General features: G+C 42.9%; 1 long non-coding RNA gene across 1 annotated transcript in view; it reads left to right on the top strand.

Moving 5' to 3' along the window:
* LOC147691939 (uncharacterized) overlaps positions 1 to 12356 on the top strand; it is a 79366-nt gene that overhangs the window by 31105 nt on the left and 35905 nt on the right. The window contains exon 2 of the long non-coding RNA XR_015299974.1: positions 2660 to 2869. This is a non-coding gene — a long non-coding RNA (uncharacterized LOC147691939). The remainder of the gene's footprint in view (positions 1 to 2659; positions 2870 to 12356) is intronic.

The following is a 12356-nucleotide window of genomic DNA, read 5'->3' as shown; positions in this document are numbered from 1 at the left end:
TATCGCCCTCACTATATCTATCGCACCACCACAGCATCACTCAGGGGCACCACAGAATCACTATGCACTACCACAGCATCACTGAACGCTACAGCATCACTTGTCGCCACCACAACATCACTCAGCGCCACTACAGCATCAATCTGTGCAACCAATCAACAACAACTGGTTCAAATATGTTCTCTCAATTTTTCAAGCTTTATTACAAATGTCACAAAAAGATGTTAATATTTCACTTTCACTCAAGTTTAAGCTATTGCTATTATAAATTACAATAACTTTTATTTAAGTATTAATTGTTTTAAAAATAATTAAAAGCCATTGTTATTTGTAATATCAATACATCTAAGTCACGTAAATACAAAACATCTTACATTACAAATGCTATAGGTGTCACATTTGCAAAAGTTAAACGTGTTGCGTTCTAATCTAGGACCCTAATCAATACTGTGACCTTATGCCCCTATACGGCTAAAAATCCATTTATTCCCTATATTGGCATAACCGATCAAATGCAATATTCAGAAACTCGTCTCTGGCCTCACACGAACAGAGCCACATTTCAGAATCTCTTCCTCTGCCACTTCCTTTGCAACCAATTAGTAACTTCTGCTATGTCATTGCACTATCTAAGATTCCTAGATTAACACTCCGAGTTCTTCAACAAGATAAAAACTCAGCAACCTGGGAAAACCCCGCTTGCTATGTTTTGATTAGTAATAGAACTGATAGACGATCACTTCCTAGTGACATCTTTATTGACGTCTTCTGTCCAAAAACTTACGTCAAACAAGGCACCTTTCAGGTATAAATATTACCAACATTGCCTTAAGCAAACGCTGCTGTTTTTGCTGAAGCTGAAGCTGTCTCGCTGAAGTTGCTGCTGTTATGCTGATGATACCATAGCTGCGATCGCTACTGCTATCGCTGCTAACTAGCGAACGATGGTGTGGTGAACTTAGGAGCTGAACAGCCGTCCCCTGCAAGAGCCCAGCAGATGCAAGCTGCCCGCGGACGCTGCCCCTCCTCCTCCTCCTCCTCGGCGCGCTGAGAGAGACGCTGTCTTTTCTCCTGCAGAGAAATCCAGCTCCGGCATTTCCAGGCCACTCTTGCGAGTGACTGGGATATCGAGTTCCCTGAAGGAGATACCAGACCTCCATCATTCTATTCCAGAGGTATGGTGTTGACTAAACCCTTAGGGAGAATTCTTGAAGCAAACCTTGGCAAAACCAACTTAACTAAAGCTACTTACTTACTCCCCTCCCAAGTATTAGGCTTAGGTCAGGTACACTGGGGTAGGCGTAGTTAGAAGCACCAGTTGAGTATTTTAGCCTAATGTATATATGAATGTATACATTTTTTACTCATTTTAAACCATTGTATAGCTAAGAAACCATATCAATGCTTTTACAGTATTATTTCGCAATACTCATCTTACTGTACGTACTTTTTATAATAACAAGTCTTGCAATTGTGGCAATTCATTTCTCTTGTACGAGAAGAAAGACTGTTCAATAAATGTTACCCTTTATTGAAAACACCTGTCTCTCTATTCTCTACATATTGTGAAAGTAATCTGCACTACAACTGACTGAGTAACATAACTGTCTATTGTTTCACACGACCCTAGAGATTGACTCTTATCTGAGGAGCAAAGTTGTCATGTTGCACGGTTGTTGGAAAACTGAATCCCTTCTTGTCTGTACCAGGGAAGCTGATCACTTCCTATTCAGAGAAGAAAGTTTCCAGTGACCTCTGAGCTAGTTGGTAACAAACCCAATTAAGTTTAGCATAGTCAGTAGAGGCCTAAAAGATCCGCACTTCTACGTCGATACTACTGTTTGTTATTCCAATGCGCAGGGCCTATTGGGAAAATAGGAACTACACTACAAACGTATTGGCATTGTAAATGACAAAGCTATTAATTTCGCTATTTTCAAAACAAACACATAAATAAAAAATGTGTCATTTACAATACCAATAGCTCAAACTTTCCTAATGCGAGACCTATTGCATTGCAAATGCTTGTCTGATTTGTTTTTCAGAAACCAATCGGTGGTTGAGGTTCGAAATGTCATGTGAAGAAACCAGGCCCAGTTAAAGGATATATAATTTTTCTCGTCAATCAGCCTGAAAGTTGACTTTGAAAAAAAAAAATATGTATATTGCCTCTCTGCTTTTGAGCCCATCGTAGCATGCCACCTTTTTTGGAGATGGGTTTTTGGGTGTAGAAGTAGGAATATATTCCATTGAAAAGTATTTTCTAGGCAATCTTCATAAAGCTTTGTTTCGAAAATTCACAAGGTCTGCAAAGATTTCAGCGTATTTTTTAGATGCATTAAAACGATTACAAAAGTTTGTTTCGAAGAAAAAAACTATTAAAACTAATTTTTAGTAGTAGAATTCTCTTGCAAAACTTGTTTTGCTGCAAATGGCTTCTATAAAGTTTGCAAAATTGACAACATATCACTTTGGAAAGAGCAAAGTATGTAAAATTTGCCAGTCTCTCCTGGTGAACTTTAAAGTTTGTCTCCCCTGATGTGGTTGCTAATTGTCACGTCTTGTGACATGGTACACAATTTTAATGTAAATGATTGTTATTCTGTTCTGTGGTTAATGACTTAAAGCTGAAGGTCTGTTTTGATTTTTCCTTTTACAGCGCAAATGTAGCATCTTTGGGAACGGGAAGTCCTTTTCAGTTTCTTCCTACTTTTCCGTCCATTCCTCCGGCTGCAACCATGGCTTGTGAGCTTTTTCTTCTGTCCTCTATTTGGTTCCTGTTCGTTATTTTCTGGATGGAAACAATCAGCGTTTGGCTTTTCCTGTGTAACTTCTATCAAGACCGAGCATTTTACCACTGGGGGGAGAGGTTAGTGAAGCAATTAAGTGTGCAATGTTTGCTTGTGTCTGGTGCATTTCCATTTATCCGTATGTACTTGATGTCCAAGGGAAGATCCCTCATGTTCCCCAAATGCTCCAGGGAGGAGTACGTTTGTTTGATTTAGTCATGCAGATACTTGGGTAGGAGCAGTGAGCTGAGGGGTTTGCTTCAGTTATTTAATCTCTGTGCTTTCCAGTTATGGATTTGAATATTCTGTTCCCCACATCTTTTATGGATCACTTCTTCCCTCTAAATCTAAATGTGATGGTCATAGGATCTCAGGTTAGCTAAAAAGGTTAAAATCAACTTACCTTCATCTCAGATATTAGTTCTGATTGCTGTTCGGTAGAGGCAGAGCTGATGGTGAGAATGGTGACGAGGGATCCTATTGATAGATATATATATATATATATACTAGCAGCCCGTCCCGACGTTGTCCGGGTATGAATTGCTGCCGGCCAGTAGTATATTGTTTTGTAGGATTTCGTTTAGATAGCATTTCTTATCTGTGACAGGCCTGTGAAGCGCTCCGATTCACAGTGCACTGCTGATGCACTTAAGAGTGCGCGTTCAGTAGTGTGTGAACTCGAGTTTCCCTACTTTATTTTTCCTTGCAATATTATATAGCGCAAACTCGACAACATGGCATGAGCACAATTTACATTACAGAAGAACACATTTATTTGTGGTAGGCACGGGGAGAAAAGCGATTTGCATGGAATCACAGGATGTTGAGCTGATGCCGAGATTCAAACGTAGCTCCCCAGCTCTAAAGTTCGCAATTCTAGAACTTGTGGTGGGAGGTGTGTCTAAAAGTGTATGTCGGTGCTGGCCCTCAATAAGAGAGACCTGTGCATTTTTCAAATTGGTGGTGAAAAAATATGAGTATGTTGCTGGAGATGTGGGCCGCCGTGCCACCAATGTACTTACAGGGGGAGGGTAAACACCCGTTATTCTGCAATTTTCTTTCCACATACCATCACTCCGCATACTTTCATTACGAAAGTACCATGACTCCGCAATGCCATTATAACGCATGGCATTACATTTTATATGCTTTTACCAAGCATACATTTACAACGAAATTAGTTGTAAATGCATGAATGGTAAAAACATGTTTTTAAAAAAATGTTTGGATAATGTAAGTATGGGTATAGGGGTATATGTTTTGGGGTTCTGAGGTATATGTTTTGGGGTGTTTAGGTATTTTAAGGGTTTAGATATAGTTTTGGGTTTTGGGGTGCAGGGGTATTTTTAGGGTTCAGGGCTAGGTCTGGGTTTTGGGGTATAGGGGTATTTTTAGGGTTCAGGGGTAGGTTTGGGTTTTGGGGTACAGGGGTATTTTAAGGGTTCAGGGCTTGGTTTGGGTTTTGGGGTACAGGGGTATTTTTAGGGTTCAGGGCTAGGTTTGGGGTTTGGGGTACAGGGGTATTTTAGGGTTCATGGGTAGGTTTGGGTTTTGGGGTACAGGGTTGTATTTAGGGTTCAGGACTAGGTTTGGGTTTTGCGGTATAGGGGTATTTTTAGGGTTCAGGGGTAGGTTTGGGTTTTGGGGTACAGGGGTATTTTAAGGGTTCAGGGCTAGGTTTGAGTTTTGGGGTACAGTGGTATTTTTAGGGTTTAGTGATAGGTTTGGGTTTTGGGGTACAGGGGTATTTTTAGGGTTCAGGGGTAGGTTTGGGTTTTGAGGTACAGGCGTATTTATAGGGTTCAGGGCTAGGTTTGGGTTTTGGGGTACAGGGGTATTTTTAGGGTTTAGGGATAGGTTTGGGTTTTGGGGTACAGGGTATATTTATAGGGTTAAGATGGGTTAGTGTTTAAGTGTGTTGGGGTATTTTAAGGAGTAAGGGTGGGTTATGATTATGGGGTGCAGGGGTATTTAAAGGGAGCAGGGTGGGATTAGCACACCATATGAGACATGGCATGAAAAGCGGAACGTACCACACGACCCCAGCGTTTATCACGCCCCCCAGCACACGCCCACAGCACAACGCAGACACGCCCACAAGGGACTACTTTGCTGGCACGGTTCTTTTACCTTTTAAAGGTATATGGTGGGCGTCTGCATAGCCTGTGTCCTTCTGCTGCAACTGCCCTTTCCAACGCTGTATTGGGTGTTGTGATTGGTGCTGTGGTTCCTGAGATTACCCGCCTCAAAGGTTTTGGCTCTCTCTTTATTATATTAGTATATATATATATATATATATATATATATATATATATATATATATATATATATATATATATATATATAATAACTTGCCTTAGAGTAAATGGCAACATGACTGTTATATTTAAGTTCTTTGGTTCTAATTAGTAATAGATGTGATTAAAAATAAATAAGATTGTAATGTAGAAAGCTGCGTATCAAATTATTGCTAGTTTTTTAATATTGAAATGTATGCCTCACTTTTTCTGTCATAAAAGATGTGTCTATGCCTCACAACCACTTGAAGCCCGTCAGTGGGTAGCAGATCACTGCAGCAGAATTAAATGCACAACAGTGTCCTTCAGCATATCCATCCTTTCCCATAATGCTTCACACAGATACATAGCAGGAACTAACATGCCGCTTCAAATATAATCCTTCTCTAACCTATACATTAATCCTCTCCAATTTTACCGGCTACTACCCAATAAGACTCCCCTGTTAAGTAACTCCAGGCTCATTTGCAACCGTGACTTTCACTCCAGTAAAAGAGAATCTCAGCTCCTTAAACCATGCTAGATTCAGAAATTACTTAAGGATCATAAAAAATCGATGGAATGCAGCTAATGTGAGGGCAAGATGGCGGCCGCTGGTTCGGCTGAGTAGGCTGGTGTCAGGGCTCCTCCGGTGAATCCCTCCCTCATAGTAGCTGCCTCAACCCTACCTCGGAGACCATACTTTTCTGTTAAATCTAAGAGGAAATTAACTCTATCTGTTGCTTTGATCCATACGTTGCTACAAGTCTGCGTTCCTCATTGATATGATAAACAGACTCTTCCAGCTCCAGAAGAAACTTACAGCTAAGACGTTCTGGCTCTGGGCATGTTCGACTTCCAGCTCCTGCTCGCTCGTCTGGGTACATTTTACACAAGTTTCCCTCGCCGCTGCCGTCATGGCTCCGAAAACAGCTTCTAAGAATGCCTCCGCTACGGTAAAGACCCACGGCTCTACTCGTATCATCAATCCTGGCAATGCTGACCGGAAGGAGCCATAAGCTGTTAGCGGGAGTGTGGCGGCAGCTGCAGCATCCAACAGCACGCCTCAGGTAGTTTCGGCGGCTTCTGTAAAGGGCAAACCGAGTCTTCCCGAGATTTTCCGGCATCCGTCCTTGAAAGGAAAAGTGCCCCAGGATGCTGGCGCCAAAAGCAGAAGCTTGCAGATCCAGTGAAACTGACAAAACTCTCTGCTGTAAGGGCGGGGGATGGAGTTCTTGCTCACTCATCATGCACCTCCGTTTCCAGCCGCGAAGAGGTTAGTAGCATAGCTATCACTTCCTGTGACCAAAGAGTTGACTCTGCTTCATCGGCAATCACCCCCAGCATTTTGCCAAGCCTCTCAAAATATGCAGCTTTGATGGGGGGATGAGGAGTCTCTGGGTATGGTAAAGAACAATGAAACCCTACCTGGTGCTTGCTCTCCAGAACATTCCATGCTGGGACCTATAGTCCAATTAAATACCCAAGCTTCTAACCACTTGGCTTTGGGAGGTGTTTCTCTGGAACCTGCCTCTGAAATTGTTGGTGATTCAAAGGAATCGGAGGGGACTGAAGGAACTGAACAAAATTATACGTTCTATTCTATGTCGGACCATTCTGTGTCATCAGTGGAGGAGGGTGAGGAAATAGAATGGTCAGACTATGATAGTGTGTTGGGGGACTGGTGTCTCAGTGAGGTGTCGAAAGACCAGACTGCATTTAGGGGTGCCAGCACAGTTCGCAAAGCTACCAAGCTCAAAGGTCATGCACAGGCAATGTTGCACAGTGGCTCAGGCTCTTCTTAATCAGTGCTACAGGATTATTCTTTGTCAGCACAGCTTGGCTCAGCTAATGCAGGTGACTTTATTACGTCTACAGGGGGTAACATGGGAGCCTTGCTCCCACCAGAGCCTCCGAGGGAAATTACCCTATCTATCATTTATCAGACTATCATGGCTCACCGTGAAGAGACAAGACAGAGTGTTCGAACGCAGGGGGCCTGTTGCAGGATGCAAAATTCAATTCGCAGAGTGGCAAAAACTTGTTCCGATTTTGCTGCTAGGATCGTCGAGGCTGAGGAGTGCATCTCTACTTTGGAAGACGCGATGGCTGTTCAGAAGGGGCTCGTGGATGTGATTAAAGACCAACGGGAGGATATTTTTGGGAAACTGACCGATCTAGAAAACCGGGCTTGAAGAAACAATTTGAGGATTTTAGGAATTTATGAAGGCAAGGAAGGCCAAGATGTTCGCCAGTTTGTTGTGGAGTTATTTACCGAAGCCTTTCCGGAGGTTACGCAATGGGACTGGCAGTTGGAAGTTCAGCGGGCACATCGCTTTCCATTTAAGAAGAAGAAGCAGACCTCTGGGTCCTCTGGAGATAAGCCACGAGCAATCCTTGTTTGTTTGAACAATTTATTTGGCCCGGGAGAAAATTTACGATCTTGCTAGACCAGATAGGAGAAGGGCGGGGAAGGGCTGTGAATTCTTTGTCAGACCAGATTTTTGTCCAGTCACTGTGGAGCGGAGGTGGCAGCTCCGCCAGCTTATCACTCCACTCCAGGCTAAGGGGGCGCACACTTTTTTGCTCTTCCCCCTCAAAGCTGAAAGTAATTTTTCAGGGCCAAACCAAGTATTTTCTCTCCGAGATTCAGGCGAAGGAGTTGTTGGACTCTATCTAATATTTTTGTTGTTGTGTATCAGGGTCGGGCTAACCATTGATAAATTGATAATGATATAGTATACCCCGGCTGGTTTGATTAATTTATTTATTTTTCCTGTGGATTTTACTTTTTCTGTTATGTGATCAGCTCATGCCCTCAGATGGTGTTTGAAGGGCGGGGGGTAGGATCCAGGGGAGAGTGGGGGTTCCAACCTAACCCATCGCAAGGACTTCGGTCCTGTTGCCACACAAGGGGGGTGAGGGGGATTGGTCGGGGGAGGTGGGAGGGGCTTGGGGTGGGTCCAGGAGGTGGTGGTGGGGGAGCTTGCTGGGTGTGTTGGGTGAGTCTTTTTCTGTTTTTCCCCAGTCGTGGAAGCAGTATTTGCTTCGGTGGCAACAAATTTCTTTTTGTTATTTTCTGGATAATGATGATGATTACAATACTGTTTAAAAATGTGTTCTATATCAGTGGAGAGTAGGACTTAAATTTTTTAATGAATGGGGCAGAACAGATTGCGACTTAGCTCTTGGAATATATGTGGGCTGAATGACGGGAAAACGCGGGGCTGTTCTTTAAGATTATCCAAACAATGCAGGTTGACATACTGTGCCTGCAAGAGACCCACATACCATGGGGAGGCGTGAATCTTTAAAATTGCCTGGCTACAACCTTATTGCCTGTTCCCGCCAGACATCCATGATCCGGGGTGTGGCTATTCTGTTGAACGAAGGAGTAGGTTGTTGTAAGAAAGTCAAAGAGGATAAGGCAGGTAGGTGGGTGATCGCTGAAATTCTTATAAACAGAAGGTCCTTCTCGATCTGTTCGATTTACGGGCCTAACCTAGATGATCTGGAAGTCTTTAGATACTTAAATATTGAATTAGCAACATGGCCACACCCAATGCTTTTTTGTGGGGACATCAATATTAATTTGGCAAGCCAATTTAATTTAGTAAATAATTGTAATTATTCTGGCAGGAAATCTCGGGTTTTTAAGGCCCTTCAGACTTTAATTATAGAGCATTGTCTAACTGATGCCTGGCACTGTCATAATCAGGATAAAGATGGGTATACATATTATTCGGTCCCTCACAATAACATTTTTCGCTTAGATTATATTTTTGTTTCTGATCAGTACGTAGGGGCAATCACCATTGCTATTTTGCCAAGGACTCTGTCAGACCACAATGCATTAGTATTGGAATGGCCATGGGAGCGTCCTATTAACCCTTTCGATGCTCATGACGAGCTCAGCTCGTCATGATGCACAGTTGAGCTGTGCTGATGACGAGCTGAGCTCGTCATGACACCAGCAAAATGGCAATTTCCAGCACAGGAGGGGAAAACACCTAGCAGCCAAGGTGTTAAACATCCTGGACATTCGAGAGAAAGCTCCTTTTGGATCTGTCATATCTGGATCATATGGAACGTTGGATTACGGAGTTCATGAATATTAATAGGGGAACTGCTTCAGACTGTATCGTCTGGGACACATTTAAAGCTGCATTACGTGGGGAGACAAAAAGTTTTTCAGCCTATTGCTGGAAGAGGATGCAAGAGCAGATTAAAAGTCGTTTTGAGGAGCTACGGGTGGCAGAATTGGAACTAGTAACCAATATTCACCTCAGTCGGGACACTGATCAGAGTCAGAAGGCGGTTGATATATTAAAATGTAAAATTTTTGAGTCTTTTGGCCAGGATCTAGTTGCTAAATATGTGCAGTTTCGCACATTGATTTTTGAATTTGGCGAAAATTTCGGCAGGACCCTTGCTAAAAAGCTACAACAGAAAAGTGTCGCAAATCGTATCCTTCGCATCCTGGACCAGCAGGGCTGTATTCAGGATACTCAAGTTGGTGTAATGGATGTCTTTAAGAATTTTTATGCCTTGCTGTATTCTGAGGAATCTGTTGTTTCTCAAAGTGAGAACTTTGCGGATGAATTTCTTCAGACCTTAGATACTCTAGTGGTCACGCCAGAACAGAATGAATTACTTTCCGCCCAGTTACTTGGGAGGAGGCTGAGGTGGCAATTAAAACTCTGGCGAATGGGAAGGCTGCTGGCCCCGATTCTATTCCTTTAGAATTTTATAAGTTGTTCTCTTCATTGGTTGGTCAGGATATGTTGTCAGTGTTTAGGGCTGCACAGGGTGGTGTCATACCTGATTCGTGGCGGCAAACTACGGTGCTATTATTTAAAAAGAAAGGCAAACCGGAGTTACACCCTTCTTCTTATCGGCCAATATCACTCATTAATATTGACAGTAAAATATACTCTAGGATCTTATCTATTAGACTTTCTCAGGTTATTGTCCCTCTGGTTTTACTCCGTCAGCATGGGTTTTTTCCGGGCAGGGACACAGCAGACCATGTCTTACGAGTTATTGCGCTTTTGGATTGGGCTCAGACCATGGGGTCCCCCCATGGTGTGATCCTGTTGGACGCCGATAAGGCGTTCGGCAGGGTCTCCTGGGGGTTCCTGTGGTCTGTGCTCCGTTGGAAGGGGTTTTGCCCCAAGTTTATTCAGGCCCTCCAGTCACTTTACATTTCTCCATTCGCCACAATCCGTATTTCAGGGCAGGAGTCGGGGTGCTTTAACATCAGCAGGAGAACCAGACAAGGGTGCCCCTGCTCTTTGCCCCTTACATTGAGCCGTTTCTTAGTATAATAGAAGCAAGCGAAGATATTCGTCCAATAAGGGTTCAGGGGGTAGAGCATTGGCCTATGCCGATGACATTGTGTTTCTAACTAACGATGTTGGATCTGCTTTTCCTGCTTTGGAGACGTTGGCTGCGCAATTCGGTGCTCTTTCTGGATATAAGCTAAACATTACAAAAACCCAGGTCATTCAGTCGGAAAGCATGTCCCTCTCTGATGTGTCTGTCGTAACGGAAGCAATGTATCTTGGGGTAAAAATTTCTTTGGCAGTTACTGACATCCCGGACTTAAATCTTCTCCCGGCTGTCGATTCTCTCAACACTAAGCTGGAGAGGTTAGATCACTTGCATCTTTTACTGTTCGGTCGCTGCAACATTTTGAAAATGCTAATTCTTCCGAAGTTTTTATACTTCTTTAGGACAATTCCTCTGGTGATTCCACATAAAACGCTGGTTAGGGCTGAGAGGATTTTTCTTCGGTTTCTTTGGGGCTATCGACGTGCACGAAGGGCGGCGAAGTGGACCTGTCTTACCAGGGCCCGTGGGGGGTGGGCGGTCCCTAATCTTTTATATTATTACTGGTCTGCTATGCTGCAATACTTTGGTTCGCCATTGTTGGGGGATAGAGCTGCTGTGCCTTTATGTACCAGGCCACCTATATATGAGATAGCCCTGGGCGACGCTGCCAAGGGTGTTCTAACACGGGTGCTTGAGCCAAGCTATTTTAAAAAGATAAGGTTTAAGGTTAGCTGGGCCATGTTTTCAGTCTGGCAGAAAATTCGCCATAGGTTCAGTATCTCGAAGATCAATTTCTATGCTCCCTACGAGTCTGCTTCCACCTATTTTTCAGGATAGGGTCACTTTTAAATGACAGATTATGGGTTTAAAAGATATTGGCGACTTGAGTTCCGATGGGCAGCTGGCCTCTTTTTCCTCTCTAAGGGAAAGGTTTCATTTGCACTCCAATACATTTTTTTTAAATATCTTCAGGTCAGGAGCTTCTTAGACAGAAACTATCATAACACTTCCACTCTTTATGATGAGATTGTTTTAATTGAACTTGTTAAAACGAGGGCCAGAATAGGAGCTATTTAACAATGTTTTCTATCAGATCTTCCCGATGACTTGAATGCTCAGAATAATAAGTGGTCGGGAAAACTTGGTATCTTAGTAGTGTATTTGGGACCTGCTTTGGAGCATGCTAGCTATGTTTTAGTATCGGGCAGTTTGCGTACGCAAAGCTACATGGCTATGTTTGATTTGTACCTTACCCCGGCTAAGATCGCTAAATGGGGGGGGAGAAAGGGAGACTACTGCTCTAGGTGTAGACTACAAGCGACAGACGCAATTCATATGTTCTATTCGTGTCCAAATTTGAGGGATTTTCTTGGAGACATTGAGGTCTTTATTAACGAGGTGCTTTAATATTCCTGTGGAGATCTCTCCGGGGTTAGTTATATTGAAGTGTGAATATCCCGGAGCTTCCGAAAGATCAAGATATACTAGAGCATTTCTGTTCATAGCTATGGCAATGATGCAGCTTTGTATAACTTCAGTGGTTAAGTCCGGAGGCTCCTACTTTCTTCAACTGGAGAGCTAGGATGCTTGCTTGGTACAATTTGGAGTCCTCTGTGTATCTGTTAAGGGGGAGAAGACGGCGTCAGCTGGCCTCTAAGATCTGGGCCCCTTTAGAGCATTGGTCTATGCTTTGAAATAACTTAGCCCCTTCTCTCAAATAAGTTCCTTATGTTTTATAATCGGTACTGATTGAATTTTTTGGTATCTTCTCCACTGTTTTACATTTTTTTTTCCTTTGGCTGTTTCGTTTAAGACAAATGTTATTGTTGCCACATATAGATTTGTGTGTTTATGAATATTGTACCCACGACTTGGTATATTCTGGTGTTATGCATTTTTTTTAAAAAAACAATAAAGTTTAAAAAAAAATGCACCTAATGTATTTTTTCTTTTTGTT

The sequence above is a fragment of the Lissotriton vulgaris genome, chromosome 9 (assembly GCF_964263255.1).
Source record: "Lissotriton vulgaris chromosome 9, aLisVul1.2, whole genome shotgun sequence".
Lineage (NCBI taxonomy): Eukaryota > Metazoa > Chordata > Amphibia > Caudata > Salamandridae > Lissotriton > Lissotriton vulgaris.
Note: the sequence above shows the minus strand (reverse complement) of the source record. Positions and strands in the feature narration are given on the sequence as shown.